Source organism: Oryctolagus cuniculus, chromosome 1, assembly GCF_051225735.1.
Source record: "Oryctolagus cuniculus isolate XC-2025 breed Fujian yellow rabbit chromosome 1, ASM5122573v1, whole genome shotgun sequence".
Classification (NCBI taxonomy): domain Eukaryota; kingdom Metazoa; phylum Chordata; class Mammalia; order Lagomorpha; family Leporidae; genus Oryctolagus; species Oryctolagus cuniculus.
Window position 1 is genome coordinate 190,200,556 of NC_142867.1, and position 13,664 is coordinate 190,214,219.

Here is a 13,664-nt window from a genome sequence, read left to right on the forward strand (position 1 = left end):
ATATTCATTGTCACTAAAAAAAACTTTGTAAATTGCAACGAGAGAGGTATTTAACAGTTTGCTATTTTAATCGGCAATTGGAAATATTTAGACATGTGGTATCTAGGCTTCTATCTGTACTCATGTCCTGAGCCTCACAAACCTTTGAGAAAGTCTACTAGCCCAGAGACAGGACAAGAGTAGATACTTCCTTCTCTCATAGCTCATAATCACTTTCTGCTCATAATTCTTCAAAGAAATAACCTGAATTCCTTAAATGTTGTCATCAGATGGATGATTTACCAAAGGTGAAAGTGAACGTCATCTGCTGACTATATTTCAATATTCGCTTCCTGCAAGCAAACATTAAATTACTTACTCCAGACCTATCACATGGAAAATGGCGAGACATCTTGATGAGCAACACTGAACAGCTGCCCCAAGCCCTTTATACATTCCATTCTTGCACTACTTGCACAGGAAATAGCTATCACAGTCACATGGGCTCTGTGGCATTGACATCCAGGTGAATGAGGTAGGGAAGCCACAGATCTGGAACCATATGTCCTAGAAGTTCATTTCCAAGTGAGTAATTCTGGGAGGCAACTTGAAGGTGAGAAAGGCCATGAATATTCAAATTATATTTAGAACTGAAGTTTAACTCTGAGATATTAGACCTTTATGGATGGTCAGCAAGTGCTCTGAGTCTCAGGTTCCTCATCTATAAACCAACACTACCTGTTTCATCAGACTCTCATAGAGGTCAGTCGGAACATGTGCGGCATATCTACTAGATTCTGTGGCACATATCAAATGTACAATAAATGTTGGTCCTCAGCTTCAATTTTTTCTGTACTGATATCTTTGTCACCTGAATTGTCTATCTTTGGCAAATAAATTGGCAGTAATTTTTCTATCTGCCACTAACATCTGGTTCATGAATATTTTTATCTTCTGACCTTTTTTGCATTTCATTACTTTTTTCTGATTGCCTCACTGTGTTGCATATCCATCCTCCCACAAAGAGTCAGTAAAACAAGGCAGGAATAGAGATGGGAGGAAGAATGGTCCTTCCTTCTTTATCACTGCCACTGTGAGTTATTGATGATCTCTCAAGTCAACACCTGAATTTGGTACATGCTTGCAAATTCACATAGGATAGGAGCCCTGTAAATGTTATTTTTTCTTCTAATCAAGATAATTTGCATAACAATTACAGCTACCAGGACACATTTGTGCAACATGCACTACTTGCAAATCTGCAATGGAGAATCACTTTTGCAGTTGATGGAAAGGTGGGGGAGTTGGTCATTTACCATAATGACTTTTTCATGATGAGCAACCCACATCTAGGATTATTTCCAAAAGCAGTGAATAGGTTCAAAGCCTTACATTATTGGACTTTAATTAGGAGTCTACTTTGCATACATTTTAAATGTTAATCACTACTCAGTGAGTCCATGAACTCAGATAGGTCACCTGCCAACCTACTCTTTCTAGAAAGAATATACCACTTCTCATTTTTGCTGAGATATAAGCATTTGTGAGCCATTGGAACAAGACCTTGTAACCAAAAAGAAAATGGTATAGTACAGGTAGAGTTCATAGTGATGATTTGGAATCTTCAGATCTGTTAATGTCATTATGTTTAGCTGTACCTACATACATTACCTATAAATTCCATTGATTTTGAAGTCTATTTGGGAACCTCTGGACATTGTCTAAGCAAATACAGAAGCAGAATGAAACATTTTTCACTTATAATTAGTCCAAACTGAATTTGAGCAGGTCATTCCAAACAGAGCAAAATGAGAAACCCAAAGAACCATGCAACGACTGCCATTTCTTGACAAGATTGTTCATTATTATAAAATTATATCCTTCCTACTATTTTATTAAAACATGATTTTTTTTCAGTAAAATTGGTTCATAGTAGATGGCAGTCATGTATTGCTGTTGTTTTAAATAAGTCCTTAATAGATTTCAAAATTGGCAAATTTCCTAACTTTAGGGAAAGAAAAATCGGGTAAGTGGGTAAAATTCTCAAATCTGGGAAATGCTGAAATAGTGTGCCCTCAGACCCAGTGTTCATCATCCAAGAAAGCCTGCTGCCCAGGACTGCTGAAGACAGCACCCTGATGCTGACCCTGCTGTTTTATGATTTTCGTTTCTGTCTAAGACAACGTTTAAAAGTCAATATTTCTCCATTTCCTGGCTCTTCTTTTGATGAGAAAGGACAAACACTTGAAAAAAGAATGCATGCAAGGTGCTTCAAGACAGAAATTATTTCCTCAAAGTGTTTTAATCATGCTGTTGAGAACCACTTCCTCCAGTGGCCTAATCACATCAATCATAGTAAAAGGTTAAAGACGAAGTTCAATTGTACAAAATTGCCATGATGGTTTCTCAGAAATGGATTATTTTCTATTAAAAGGTGAAGTCATTCTGCTACCTATTGGTATGCTTGGGTGGTCTCTGGATTGTAACCTCACATCTCCTCTACAGATAAGGTATGTGAAGTTTGATTTGAAAGGCTTCAAGTTCAATTTCTATCAACATTTTACTACAACCCAGAATTAGGACCCAACTTCTAAGAAGTGTAATAACACACCAGAAGCATCAGGGGACAGAAGCCAGATTGTGTGAGAAGAAAGTGCTGGTAATCTAACTCCTCTTTGATAAACAAATACCTTCAAAAGCAGTTTCATTTCTTTATTATTCAAGGTTTCCAGGTAGTAAGCATTGCAAATAGAAAAAAATCCTCAAAAACATAGACCTCGAGTATCAGCGGACTATGAGTCTATTTTTCCCTTTATACAGCAGCATAGGTGGGTCACCCAGTTCCCCTGGGCCTCACTTCTTCATCGACAAACGTATGTATTGAAATGATCTTGTATCTCTGCATACTAAGGACTTATTTTGTGCTAAGTATCATGCAGAGCATATCACAAATATCTCATTTAATGCCTACAATAGTGCTTATGTGGTGGGTGCTGTTACTAGCCCCACACTACAGATGAGGAAACTGGGTCTTTGAGAGCATAAATGGTACAGAATCACAAAATGAAGGGCGCCTGATTTAAACTCATGTCTGGCTAATTCTGTGCCCACTGCTATGCATTATATGGCTAAATGTTTCTGCCTTTTCCCAGGAAATAGCTACTTAATGTATACTACCCTAGGTTGGACTAAATGGTAATATATACAGATATATATATGCATAAACACCTTAGAACTCTCTACCCTCTTTCGATGACATGACATTCTACAGGCAATGCCTAACCTTGGATGTCTAATCAAGGTGTAGCCTAGTAGAAGGACTTCTGGAACAGATAAACAGGGTGGTGAATTTCCACAGAAGCGAAGCAGGGAGCTCTCTCAGAGCAGGTGAAGTCTTACAGAAGCACAAAGTCTTCATCATCAGCCCCTGTCTCCGGAAAGCCTACTTCCTATCTGTGACTGCACAGCTTGAGATGTGTGCTTGACCTACAACGTGACTGAGTAAAAGAGAAGGGAAATGACAGAACATTTATCACACTGTGAGTCTCCTTAATACGCTAATATGCTATTCTTCTCAATAATCCTGACAAAATACTTATTTTTACACAATTTTATAGCAAGAAACAGCATCAAAGACTTGGGACTCAAAATAGGATATTTCTTTGTATCTGAATCCAAACCCCCACTATTCCTATTCCCAGGCCTTCATTATCACAGATCTGGAAGGAATCTGAAAGACTCACTCAGTCTTCTTACTTTAAATTTAAATGACTTGTTCAAGGTGACACAACCCATAGAGGAAACCAGACCGGGACTCAGGCCTGCGGTCTCTCAGGCCCCTTTGCTGGACATGGCTCTATTCTTCCCAAAACAAAATGCACTTAAGACGCTTTGGGTAAACAATTACTCCTTCCCAAAACACATCTGCAGCTTCTGCAAGTTAGTTTTGTCTTTTTGGTTTTACTTCTATGTATGTGTTCTTTATGGGTTAATTGGTTTCTCTTTTTCAGCACCATTGCACTTTGCATCTGAGCTCCTTACAGTCATAAGAACATTCCTTGCCATTTATTAAGCACCAAACATATGCTTTGCAACTATTTTCTCTTACCCTGACAACATCCCTGCAGCAAAAACACTAATTGCTCCCTTTTACAGGTGAGGACACAGTCACAGAGACATTACGTGGTTGCTGAAGATCACAGCTAGTACATCTCCCTTCACTGTTCTGGCGTTCTTTCCACAAAGCCCTACAGCCTAGGACACAGCTCTTTGATCAAGAATATTACCTACTTACTTCTATGCAAGGATCACTCATTTCGGTGAAAGAAAACGTAAGTGAGTTACACAAATATTCACATCAAAGCCATTTGGATTTCATCATTTCATCAGCCTGGATTTGTTGCATGTGGCTTATTTCACACCAGACTCTGCTGCCAGAGTTGGCACTGTTTTGGACCATTATTCCTTATATCCTCTTTGGCCAAGTATCCATTAATTCACCAGACTCTGAGTATGCTTTCCAAGTGAGAATCCTGATTTATTTCCTCACTGTGTGTTTGCTGAAACTCATTTTGGAGAAAAAGTACATAAAACAGAGTTTCTTTGATTTCCTCCCAGCTTTCTCACTCAGCAGGCCATGAGTAGTAATTAAACACCTACTATGTGTAGACCACATCATTGGGAATTACAAATGATACTAAGATGTAAATAAGATAGAACTTTGTCCCTAAGGGGCTCAGACTCTACTAACCAGTCCTTCCAGAAGATCTGACTTCAAGCTGATCTTTAATTCTACTACAAAGATTTGAAATTAACTACATTATTCTAAAAACAATTTCTTTAAAAAAGACTTACTGTATACTTCTTAAATGAATATTAGCACGTGTAAAATAAAGTGATGTGTACACAACTATTGGAGAAACTAATGGGGAAAATGTTTGTTACTTTTACAATAATAGAAACACTTGGGTGCCAGCGCTGCGGCTCACTAGGCTAATCCTCAGCCTTGCAGCGCCGGCACACCGGGTTCTAGTCCCGGTCGGGGTGCCGGATTCTGTCCCAGTTGCCCCTCTTCCAGGCCAGCTCTCTGCTGTGGCCCGGGAGTGCAGTGGAGGATGGCCCAAGTACTTGGGCCCTGCACCCCAGGGGAGACCAGGAGAAGTACCTGCCTCCTGCCATCGGATCAGCGCAGTGCGCCGGCCACGGTGGCCATTGGAGGGTGAACCAACGGCAAAGGAAGACCTTTCTCTCTGTCTCTCTCTCTCACTGTCCACTCTGCCTGTCAAAAAAAAAAAAAAAAAAAAAAACAAAGAAAGAAACACTTGGGCAGTTGTTTCTGTTTTCCAACAACAGGAATTAATTATTTAGGATACAAGCTCTTGAATGTTATTTGTCTGTAGGCAAAAAGTAACCTTGAAAACAATTTATTTATTGTGAACTTTTGTTAAACAGCATTAAGAATAATCATCTACTTTTTCTCATGACTTCTCTTTTTAAAATATTTGTTAAAATATCTGTTAAAATGGATGTTTGTTTTATAGACTATCAATTTAATGTGACCATTTCCAAATAAGCTGTAAAAACTATTATCATAATCAATATGATATCAAGGAACAAAAATGAGATCTAATTACACTTTACTGTAGTTATATATCCCCTTAATAACATTCATAAGTTACTAGTTACATAATTAAATGCCAGAGGTGTTATCAAAAATACATTTTAAGGTCTAATTAACTGATAATAATTATGGTTCAATGCTAAGTCTACATGATAATTAGCAAGACATTAGCAGAAAAAGTCTGCTAATCTGAAAATTATGAAGCTATTTCCCACCTGTTGCACCATGGATAGAGTTTAGCCTCCAAAGAAATGGCTTCAGGTTCTTAGGTTGGGCTCAAGGAAGACAAAAAAATGGGTTTTGTATGCAACAATAATAAAATAATAATAATCATAGCCCCTATACTCTTTTCCTTTAACATTTTTAAATTGTGGCAAAATACATACAACACAAAATATACCATCTGGGCATTTTCGAGTGTATAGTTCTGTGGTCAGAATTACATTGACATTTTTGTGTAACCAATCTCCAGAACTTTTTTTTTTAAAGATTTATTTATTTATTTATTTGAAAGTCAAGAGTTACACAGAGAGAGAAGCAGAGGCAGAGAGAGAGAGGTCTTCCATCTGCTGGTTCACTCCTCAAATGGCCACAATGGCCGGAGCTGTGCCAATCCGGAGCCAGGAGCTTCTTCCAGGTCTCCCATGTGGGTGCAGGACTTGGGCCATCTTCTCCTGCTTTTCCAGGCCACAGCAGAGAGCTGTTCCCAGAGATGACACTGGTGACCCCACAGCGGCCACCCGCCCACTTCCCTCCAGCATTCTGGAATGTTCTGTTAAAGGTTTTCGTCCAGTGGTGGCGTCATCTCCGCGTGACTTTTCTTCTTGCAAAACTTACAAACTCTGCACTCATTAGACAAGAACTCTGCATTCCTCCTTCTACCACCTCCTCGCAAGCACCACTCTATTTTTTATTTCTATGAGCTTGTATGATTCTACTTGTATGAGCTACTGAGAGTAATGAATGCTCATTTATATCTCTTAGCACAACGTCCAAGGTTCATCCATACATGGCATGTTTCAGAATTTCCTCCTCCTTAAGGCTGCATAGCATTCTTTTTTTTTTTTTAATAAAGATTTATTTATTTAAAAGTCAAAGCTACACACAGAGAGAACAAAAGGCAGAGAGAGAAAGAGAGACTTCCATTTGCTGGTTCATGCCCTAGATGGCTGCAACAACTGCGCTGATCTGAAGCCAGGAGCCAGGAGCTTTCTCCAGGTCTCCCACACGGGTTCAGGGGCCCAAGGACATGGACCATCCTCCACTGCTTTCCCAGGCCATAGCAGAGAATGGCATAGGAAGTGGAGCAGCTGGGAATTGAACCAGCGCCCACATGGGATGCCAGCATTGCAGGTGGCAGCTTCACCTGCTAGGCCACAGTGCCAGCCCCAGCTGCATAATATTCTGTGGTTTATATATAACATATTTTGCTTACTCATTCATCCATTAATGGAAATGTGGTGATTTCACCTCTGGGTTGTTGTGAATAGTGCAACTATCAAACTCGATGTACTTCTTTCTTGATTTGATATAAACACACATTTCCTGGGATAACAGACTGGCACCAAGATCAACCTCCAGTAGCCCTCACTGCATCAGCAATGCAGCCCCCTTTGATCAGAGCACCAACCTTCTCCCTGAGATTATGCTGCCTCCTAGGAGACTGGAGACGAGTCATACCGATTTTGCCCAACATGCGTCATGCTCTGTGTGCAGCGTGCTTTTACTTTTAAAGAATGTATTAATCTCTCCATGTCTAAATGGGAAAACTAGGGCTTAGAGTTCAATAGTTTGCCCACAGTTTCAAAGAAAAGAAACTGGATCAAAACCCAAAACCTTTTTGGGCTCTGAATCCCATGTACTCCTTTCCACTATGTACATAACCGAAGCAACTCTTCCTACTTGTGATCATAGATACAAATTTATACTGTTGGAGGTGGGTCATTCTGCAAGTCAGATGTTCTTCCTCTCATCTGGACTACCATCCACCCATTCAGTGGCCCCGTTCCCCTTTATCCTAGGCACAATGACTTAATGAGGCATAAGATGAATTTGTGCCTCTAAGAAGCTCACAGCCTCTATGAAAGGAAACATCAAAGAATTTCAAGGCAGTGATCGTATACTTACACATTGGAACTGGTTAGGGGACATGGATTCTGACGCCAGTGCCATCCACTGCCTAGCCTGTTAGATAGTTTACTTCTCAGTGTCTGTTTACAAGTCTGAGGAATGAAGGCACTGTGTTGAGTTTCCTTTACGCTCTACATCTCTGACATGCTATTGCCTGCATGCACACAGAGGTTATATATTACCAGGGGACTCCAGGCAAAATGCTTACATCCTTGATGTTTACTGTCCTTGTTTATAAAATGGAAGGTTAATATGTGCCTTGCATGATTTGGGGGAAATTAAATGAGGTATTTCCAGAAGAGTTCTAGGAACACTCCTTGGTACAATAAGTGGTACCTGGTATTACTGCAGATCTGTGTTGAATAGTAATAAAATCAACAGCAAAGCTGCAGGATAACGACAATGGGAAAGCAGAGGGAATGAGATGTGGTCTCAGGACTTTTGTTTCTCCTCTTACACAAAAATAACCCTCTAGTGAGTAAAGTTTGATTTACCCGTCTGACTCATTTTGTGAGAACTAGTGAGCAACACTTGAAATTCTACTTCCCATCCACAAGGACAACATCCAACGATTTTACAGAAGTCCAGTGGCTAGGAGAGACAACTGAGCTGTATGCAATTATAAGGTGGGAAGAGGTCTTGAAAACCATGGAGCTTTGTGGTCCCCAAACCTACGTAGTCATCAAAATTACCTGGAGGTACTTTCTAGAATCACCGATTCTGGGGTGGCCATTCGATTAAGAAGCCCACATTCTACAACAGAATGCTTGGGTTCAAGTTCTGACTCCAGCTTCCTGGCAATGCTGACCCTGGCATATGAGGCAGGGTGGGGTGGGTAACTTTGTGGCACAGCAGGTTAAACTGCTATATGAGTACTGGTTCAAATTCTGGCTGCTCCACTTCCAATCTAGCTCCCTGCTAATGCACCTGAGAAATTAGCAGAAAATGGCCCAAGTGCTAGGGCCCCTGCCATGCATGTGGGAGATCTCGATGGAGTTCCAGGCTCCTAACTTCAACATGGCTCAGCTCTGACCACTGTAGCCATTTGGGGTGTGTACTAGTGGATGGAAAATCAATCTCTCTCTATCTCTATGTGTATGTGTGTGTGTGTGTGTGTGTGTCCCCTTCCCTCAAATAAATGTTTAAAAAATGCAGACCCTGGGAGGCAGCAGCAATAGCTGAGGTGACCGAGTTCCTGACACCTAACTGGGAGTTAGACCTAGGTGGAGTTCCCAGCTCCCTCTGGCTTCAGCTACCCAGTGGTGATTGGCATTTGGGGAATGAGCCAACAGATAGGGGCACTCAAGCATTCTTCTCTTTCTCCTGCCTCTCAAAAAATTTAAACAAATAAATTACACATTCCTACCCCAGCCTTCATAAAGATTCTGATTCAATAGATAAGAGTCTAAGTGTAGTTGGAGATTAACTCCTCCAGCTATGGACCCCTTTTCATCTTGTTACCACTTCACAGTGGCCTACATATCTATTCTAAAAGTAGTTTTCTGAGCAAGTTCACTTTTGGGTATATACCTAAGTGAATTGACAGCAGGACTCAGATATTTGCACATCCATGTTCATTGCAGCATTATTCATAATAGACAAAAGATGGAAACAACCTAAGTGTCCTCCATTCATAGATGAATGCATAAACAAAATGTAGTGTATATGTACAAGGAAATATTATTCAGCACAAAAAAGGAAGGAAATTCTGACCCATGGTACTACACAATGAGCCTTGGGGCATTAATAATCGAAATAAGGCAGACACGAAAAACAAATATTGACCACCTCCACATATATGAGTACCTAGAATAAGCAAATTCAAAGAGACAGAAAGTAAAATGGTGATTGCTGGAGACTGAGGTTGGGGAGATGAGGAATTGTTTAAAGGGTTTGGAATGTCAGCTTGGACACAGGAAGAAAATTGCAACAGATGGTGAACACTTCCCACAACAATGTCCAAGTACTTAATGCTTTTGAACTGTGCACTTGAAAATGGTTGCAGAGGGACCGGCGCAGTGGCTCAATAGGCTAATCCTCCACCTTGCGGCGCCGGCACACCGGGTTCTAGTCCCAGTCGGGGCGCCGGATTCTGTCCCAGTTGCCCCTCTTCCAGGCCGGCTCTCTGTTATGGCCCGGGAGTGCAGTGGAGGATGGCCCAAGTCCTTGGGCCCTGCACCCCATGGGAGACCAGGAAAAAGCACCTGGCTCCTGGCTTCGGATCAGCGCCATGCGCTGGCCACAGCGCACTGGCCCTCCAGCCATTGGAGGGCAACCCAACGGCAAAAGGAAGACCTTTCTCTCTGTCTCTCTCTCTCACTGTCCACTCTGCCTGTCAAAAAAAAAAAAAAAAAAAAAAAAGAAGGAAGGAAGAAAGAAAATGGTTTCAGAGGCCGGTACAGTGGCACCACCTGCAGCGTCTACATTCCATATGGACACTGGTTCATGACCCGGCTGCTCCTCTTCCGATCCTGCTCTCTGCTTATTGGCTGGGAAAGCAGTGGAAGATGGCCCAAGTGCTTGGGCCCCTGCATCCACATGGGAAACCCAAAGCTCCTGGCTCCTAGCTTCAGATTGGCCCAATTCCAGCTGTTGCAGCCACCTGGGGAATGAACCAGCAGATAGAACACCTTTAAGTCTGTCTTTCCCTCTCTCTGTAACTCTGTCTCTCAAATAAATAAAATCTTTTTAAAAAATTGGTTACAATGGTAACTCTTTATGTTATACATTTTCCCATAAAAGAAATTTTTTAAATTACCTAGGGTAGGTAATTTACTGCCTGCATAATGATTTATTCTGAGCATTCACCATCAACCAGGCTCTTAGCAGTAGGAAGAGGATTCCTTCCCACCAGGAGACTCTGCACCTTCCACAGAGAGAGGCACTGGAGTGAATGAATCCCCACCCCACCCCCCACCCCCCGGGAGCACAAACACTGCTCGGATAGCAGCCTGCAAAGGGGTTGTTCTGTGGAGTCAGAAAGGGGAGTGAGCAATCAGCTCTTCCAGGGAGCCCAGGGCCGGCCAGGGGCTGACCACTGAAGGCTTCTCTGGGAAAGCAGCCGTGACACTGCAGACTCTCCTCCAAACATCTGGCCGGCTCCCACTCCACTCCAGCCCAGCCCAGCCCTAACACTGCATCATCTTCTCTGCCTGCTGGTACTTTCTTTGGTGTCCTGAAGTCCCAGGTTGAACTTCACCAGCACCAAATTGATATCGGAAATGACCCCCTAAAATATATACAAAAATGTGGCCCCTCAAAGTTCCCCAGAAGTCTCATCCGGGATGCCACATGTTATCGGAATTTGGGGTGCCATACGATATCACCATATGCTTAATAATAAATCCCCAATATTAATAAGCCCAAGAGGGTTCTTGTCTAATATTTAGAGAAGAATTTTAAATACCAGCATAAATAAACGAGGCAGCTTGGTACATTTTAGATCCTTAGGAGAGTGAGAGTTTTATCTAAGAGAGAGGGGGGTAAATCTGGGTTCATACCAAGCACCAGGAACCAACCACACGGAGGAGCATCTAGGCCCGAAGGCCACTGCCCTGGGGGTGCAGGGCTACAGCCAGCCCCCTCCTGGCTAAAGTCCAGGAAACAGAAGAGAATGGAGGGCGGACACACCGTGTAAAGGGGAGTGGTTAATTAACCTGATTGGCCAGTGGGCACTCAGGTGTGGCCAGGTCGGAGCATGAGGTCACACAGGGGCATGGCAAAGGTAGCAGGTAGGGCATGAGGTCACATAGGGGCGTGGCCTTCCAGCTCACAAACCTAATGGATTTTAAAACGTATGCGTGCCCACTTCAAAATGACTGCCATTTGACAGAGGACTAAGAAATTCTTCATCAGTCTGAGGTTAGGTCTTTCAGTGAAGTCTTTTCTTATATCTCGTATTCTGTGGCTATTTCTGTTTTGCTCTACTTTTTTGCTATCATCTATATACATATATATATATATATCTGTAGAAAATGTAAATGCAGATAATAGATATAAAATATAAATGAAAAATAAAAATCCCACCTCCAGAAATATGAATGCACACTCATTTTTTACATTAATGGTAATCCTGTGCATTACCATTTTGTAGTCTGCTTTTCCCACCATGCTCTGCTACATTTTGAGGGCTGACTCCTCAACACATGTGTGTGGCTGGGAAGAATGTCAAGGCCAGATTCTGACATTCACCATCCACAGCACATACATGCAACACTCATGCCCAGGGGTTTCGGCAGGGTCTGCGGATGCCAGGAGCCTGAGACTGAGGGCAGTGCAAGGAGAAGCAGCTGCACAGCCCTCCCCACACAGCCACCCCTCCAAACACAGAGCACAGAGACTTCAGCCTGTGCAGTGCCTGCCCTGCCAGGAATCGGGCACGCTGCCATCCCAGCAGACGGGCTGGAGAATAGGTTGTGAATGTTCATTTCCATGGACAAATAGGAGTATCAAGTGCACACATTGAGAACAGGACTCCCAGGTAAGAATTTATCCTTCAGCACTCAAATCAAGACAGACACAGAATTCTAGCTGAGGGACAAATTCACTCTGACCCAAGAGGAACAGCTGTCAAGTCTTGGGGAAAAAAAATGCTTCCATGGAGAGGGAAGGGCAGCAGCAAGGCCGAGGTGCTCTCTGGTGGGTTCCCCTGGAATTCTGCAGAATCCCTCTTGAAGCCAAAACAAGCTCGCTAGGCCCAGCCGGCGCCTGGCTAAGCAGGCCATTAGAATGCAGAGCCTCACTCCGCAGGCTCTCCAGATACATAAAGAGTCCATAACATTTGGGCTGCAGCCCCAACTCATTATTTGCTATGAAAGTTTATGCAGCCACAAAATTAAATGGGAAAAGCACATTAGGAAGGGTTTGCAACCTACTTAACTCATGCCTGACAACAGCAAAAGACCACAATGTAGCTGTCAGATTAGCCTTTCTCCTGCTCACTTTAAGAAAGATCTAAACAAACGGGAGCTTCTTGCACACCCAGGGCCTATCCCCTGCAGCCTGGGATCCCCCTACAGAGGTAGGCCAGTCACTCTTGCCAGGACACGCCCAGGCCCTCTGCTCCAGCTGCCACTGTGAAACAGTCCTGGGGCTTATTTCTACGGGCCCACTGGGCTGTTTTAAACAGGGTCTGAAAATTCCTATTCAGCCACAGATTAGGGCTCTTTAAGTAAATGATGGGTCAGTAACCCACGGCACCAAGGACAAATCCAGACCCTCACTTGTTTTTTGTTGTTTTTTTAAAGATTTATTTATTTATTTGAAAGGCAGAGTGACAGGAAGGGAGAAGTAGAGAGACAGGGAGAGAAACAAAGAGATCTTACACCTCACTCTCTTTTTCATTCTCCAAATGACCACAACAGCAAAGCCTGGGCCAAGAGCCAAGGTTGAAGCCAAGCGCCAGGAACTGCATTCTGGTTCCCCGACGTGGGTGGCAGGGGCCAAGCACCATCTTCTGCTGCCTTCCCAGGTGCACTAATAGGAAGCTGGCTGAGAAGCAGAGCAGCCAGGACTCAAACCAGCACTCTGATATGGGATGCCAGCGTCAATAGCAGCAGCTTAATATGCTCTGCCTCGCAGGCTCTCTCTTTATGTAACTGGAGAGCCTGCCTCGCTACCATTATTTTCTTCATAGAGTTTTATTGAAATATAGCCTCACCTGTCCATGCAGGCTATGGTTGCTAACACGGCACCAGGAAAGCATTGGAAAGATGAGAGAGACAGTGTCTGTATGGCCAATCAAGTTAAAAATATTGACTGAGGCCAGTGTTGTGGCATAGCAGGTAAAGCAGCCTCCTGTAAGGAGGAATTCACTTTTATCCATGGAAGAAAATGGAAATTTTAGTCTTCTTTAGCTTTGCTATGGCTTGAATGTGTCCTCTCCAAAATTCAAGTGTTGAAACTGAATGACCAGTGTGATACTACTAACAGGTGG